Below are 4907 nucleotides of genomic sequence, written 5' to 3' on the forward strand. Positions count from 1 at the left end.
TCATTCCCTGGGAACTTAATATAGTGGTGAAAGCATAGCTGTTTATGAACACTGTTAACTACCTATTTAGAATACACTCTGAAACTTAGTTTTAAACGATTTTCTTCTGAACTAATCTCATATCTAATCCCTTTCTATAAGATTTATTTTCTTTTATATGCCAATACATTTTCTACGCATACTTTGCTATTTTCATTGCTTGAAGCTTTTATATACGTATTATGACATAACTTGTACGAAAGGAGTTTTGACGCAGCTGCGTGTTTCACCAGTTTCTAAATTTATTTTATGTTCTTCAATAAAGCCCATTATTTTTAAAATTATTATTTTTCACTGTTAAGCATATCTCATCTTCATAATTTATGCATTTTTTCCTTCATTAGTTCTGGCATCCTTATGAGCCTTTTTAATATCTCTGACTAAAATCCTTAAAAGGTAAACTCGTACCATGGCCTATCCATCAAAGCAACTTATAATTCATCAGATCTTACAAAAGTCTGATGTTAGTTGGAGGCATCGCAAAAGATTTCCTTGTTTCAAATCTTAAATTCCTTTTTTAGTTTAGACGAGTCGATAGATGAGGTGTCATTAAAGTATGAATGGAAATAAGAGTCACCCTGCTTTTGCAATAGATGTTTCCCCAGTTTTTACTTATTCTTCTAAAACACACTGCGGTTGTACTTGAAGGACTTATCAGAATAATGTGGCTTTAGCCACAGTTTCCATCCTCAGTAGCAGCTCAACATAGGAGGGGGAATAACTGCCCACATCCCTGAATAGCATTTGGATATTTCTCTGCACCCCACTGCGATCTTAATAAGCCTCATACACCTGCATTAAACCGACCATTTCTGAAGCCCTGCGGCTGCTTCTCTGATGCAAGGTGGGAAGATGCTTTTTCAGTGTTCACAAGAGGAAAAGAAAAAAGTAGAAACAATGAAAATATGGCGTGGAAGTGAGATTTGTTTCAATTATATATCCTCTGCAGCGCTGCGCACAATGAGTAATGCGGGCCCTCACTCATCTTCCATTGTAGTTGCTCTTATCTGCTTTTGTTCTGTGGCTTAAACTGCTGTTCATTGTCTCCTTTACCCACCTTTTCTCCCTCGGGCAGATGGCTGGCCGTCCCTTTGAGTAAACCACTCATTCCCCATCCCAATCCACGAACATCTTTTTCTTGCAACTTCTGAGGCCGTTTTTTTTATCACTTCGTGGATTTTTATTTTCCGTCTCTCACCTGAGCAGCAAAGAAATTACTACTTCTACTTGAAAAATTTCAGATGCTCAAAAAGTAAGTCTGTTTACGTTGTGATTAAAGCGTGAATCATTAAGACGGAAACGCAGTTTTATCGCCAACGGGACAATATTTTTTTATAATGTTTCAAAACCTTTACATTTTTCTTCTCCTTTGTCGTCTCTTGAAACAATTTCTCCGGCAAATTCTTGTGAACTGAAGTGATTGAGAATTTTTTTCTCTTAGAGTTTTGGAGATTTACTTGAACTTGGATCCTCTGCATTATTATCGGTGAACTATCTCGTTTAGAATGATCACTGATTTCTTAAGGTGGGCTACAAGCAGCAACTCCAGTATTAAAATAGCGGTCAAAACCGTTCTCCCTTATTACTAAAATACGAGTATTTTACCAATAACCTTATCGTGTATCAGAAATTGGAACGCGTCTTCTGCCACAGCTATATCGATGCTCATATTTATTGAATCACAATTTGTTCATGAAGTCGGCTTTTTCCGTAGCTATACAGCGTGTGTGTAATGGCAGCTGATAATGATTGCAAGCCAACCGAAACATGTGTAGTAGAGTTTGATAAATTAATATTAAGTGGACAGTACAATATCTATGTGAGCACTTGTTTACTATTTATTGGCACTCTTACTTTCGGCCACGCATTACCAGTCTACTTGGGTGCAAATCTAATGAAATGCCTCATTCGTTTACGGAGTGGCAAGAATTTATTTTTCCCCACGTTGCCTACAAGAACAGTATGTACGCTTTGGAGATATTGCCTTAGTATCACTTAAATATGACGCAAAGGCATATTAACCGCTATAATTTTAGATAATTACATAAAAGTAGAAAATGTCCCATGCTTGTATTTCATTTTTTTCAAAGGTATTGCTTCAAAAGTAATTGAAAGGTATTTAATATGATTCAACATATGATCCGTTTGAATACTGTTGAATTTTTAAAGCACATAACAATTGATGAACTGACTTTATCCTGTGGATAGCACACGCAAAAAACGAATGTGAATGCCAGTAGTGACTCATTGCCACTCAGTCGTACGGAAATTTATTCTTATGTAATATGGGAGTGCCATGATTGAAGTTAGTTTAAAGTTTCTATAAATAATTTGTAACACGTTAAAATTTAAGACTCTCATTAGGAACGGTAACAATTATCACCGAAATTTGTTTTTGTGACAGATACCCGAAGCTTTTTCCGAGAAAGGATTCAAATTCTTTTTTACGTTCGCTACTTTTATTAAGGCTTAATAGAAGTTCACGAGTTTTATTCATTGAATTTAAATAGTAAGAGTTAAATACGGGGTTCACTTGTTGTATTGTATAAATGTACATTTTATACATTCCCTTTCCTCTCAAATGAAAATATGTTTCATCGGTGAGAGTGAGAATTCATGGATAGATAAATCAGGGTGGACCGGAGGGGATGAGTGGCTGATAGGTTTAGTAGGAAGGGGGTGTTTAGAGCTGATGGGAAAATGTATGTCAAGACGATAGGGCTGGATTAGGGGGTAAGTGCCACCGCCTCGGTAGACCGATGGCTTACTGAGGACCGGTCGGAGTATTGCGGTATATAGCATACTATCTATGTCGGATACTGAGTTTCGGTTTTGGCAAGCGTCCCAATGGCAAAAGGGCAATTAGGCATTCAAGAAAGAACTTTGATGTTGGGGTACATTATTCTCATTATCAAATAGTTCACTTGCAAATTGGTTATCAAACAGTGTCCACATAAGTATGCTAAATTAATGAAGGTATCCTATTTTCGATCATCCAAATAAATATTTTCAGGCCTTTTTTTCGTTTTGCAGTAAATATGGAACTAACTTAACTCTTTAATCAACGTATGATAAGCATTTATGTGAATAATTCATCCATACATCTATCGTTTCGAAAGTGACATATTCATTCACTAATAATGTGCGAATTATTAAATTTTATTTGAACAATTTGGTCCGTCTTCACCGAGTTGTCTTCTGTTAGCGCTGAAGCGTTTTATGCGAATTTTATGCATCTACATAATATTAGAACGAGCCACATCTTTGGTGTTTGGCAGGGGGGACCAATCATTAATATGCAGCATGTTAGAGGACCGCCACATGCACACCGCACGGTCATAGAAGTATTACGCATACTAGCAAAATATACATGCATATTTCTGAGACAACACTTGCCAATGGTTAGTAATTCCCATAGCAAATACATGAAAGTCTAGAACTATGGAAAGAAAATCACATGCCATGTGTCATTCTAGCAAGTGACGCCTTTATTCCTATTAATTGAGACAACAATGCTATCCTTAATAGTACGTGGGAAGAATGGCATTTTATATTTCTTTGTTTTGCAATCTATTTCTTTTATTTACTTCTCATGATCACGTCTACTGTATTACGATGGTACACGAAGGATATGTTTCACGTCCTCGATGAAAATATCTTTTTCAAATTTACTAAGTGATTTTAACCTATGCTTCAATCTGCGCTCCTGTAAAGATTCCCATCCTAATAATCCCAATATTACCTTTAGCTACGTCGCGTTGCGTTGATCACTCTACTCCAAAGTTCCGAAAATCGGCGAAATCTTAATATATCATTTACATCAAGCACAAATTGAGAACTTCCTAGATTTACGATGGAATTGTTTATTTTTGATCTTACATCATCCTAAAGCTATTTAATTTGTTCAGTTACAATCCTTGAATAATTGTATCTGTAATCTGTGTACCCAGTTAATATCTGAGCGGGTATTTAATGGTTATATCGTGCCGTGATTCTAGACTTTCGCTATGTAAAGTCCTGGCTTTGCTTTCCCAGGATGCGACGTTAGTTACACTGGATAAACGTGAGGCTCATCGTGTCTTGAGATAACATTTTCGGCCACGCCTGCATTACTATCCGGGAGTAATCGATAAGTAGGTTGTTTGCCCGCCATTTGGTTCGAGCGAGCACGCTCAGCCACGTCGAAACATCACACGATAGCGTGAGAGAACCAACATCCTCTTCGTAGTTGCCGGTAATCGACGCAAAAAGGGTCGCCCAGGATAGCGGCTGGAGGCGATTTGGTGAAGATAGGTCAAGGAAGCGAAAAGTACTCCTGCCTGCATGCACCGAGAGGAATCTTGGAATCAATCCCATTCGCAATTGGCGTTCCGAGCATAAGCCAAACTTTAACCATGATTATGCTGTGGATTTTATTAACATAAAGGCAACAGACGAAGTGAAGTACTTGGGAGTAACGATAACCTCAAACCTCTCGTGGGGAACAAATATAAGGAATATTTGCGGCATATCCCTGAAGAAATTAAGATTCGTCAAGCGTATTGTGGGAAGATTTTCGGATGAGAAAGTAAAAGAAAGGTGCTATTTCGCACTCGTCCGACCGCACCTTGAATATGCAGCGAGAGTATGGGATCCAGTGCAGGAAAACTTAATCCGCGAACTTAATATAATACAAAGGGAGGCTTCGCGTTTCGTCGAAACCTGCTACGGGCGTACAAACAGCGTTACACAGATGTTAAGCGTATTAGGCTGGGAGCCGTTGGAGACTCGGAGGCTGCGCGCTAGGCTTAGATTGCTTGAACAATTGAGAATGCATAACTTTAAGAGCGACACGGAGAAAATAATATTAGAGCCACATTATATTTCCA

Source organism: Ischnura elegans, chromosome 7, assembly GCF_921293095.1.
Source record: "Ischnura elegans chromosome 7, ioIscEleg1.1, whole genome shotgun sequence".
Lineage (NCBI taxonomy): Eukaryota > Metazoa > Arthropoda > Insecta > Odonata > Coenagrionidae > Ischnura > Ischnura elegans.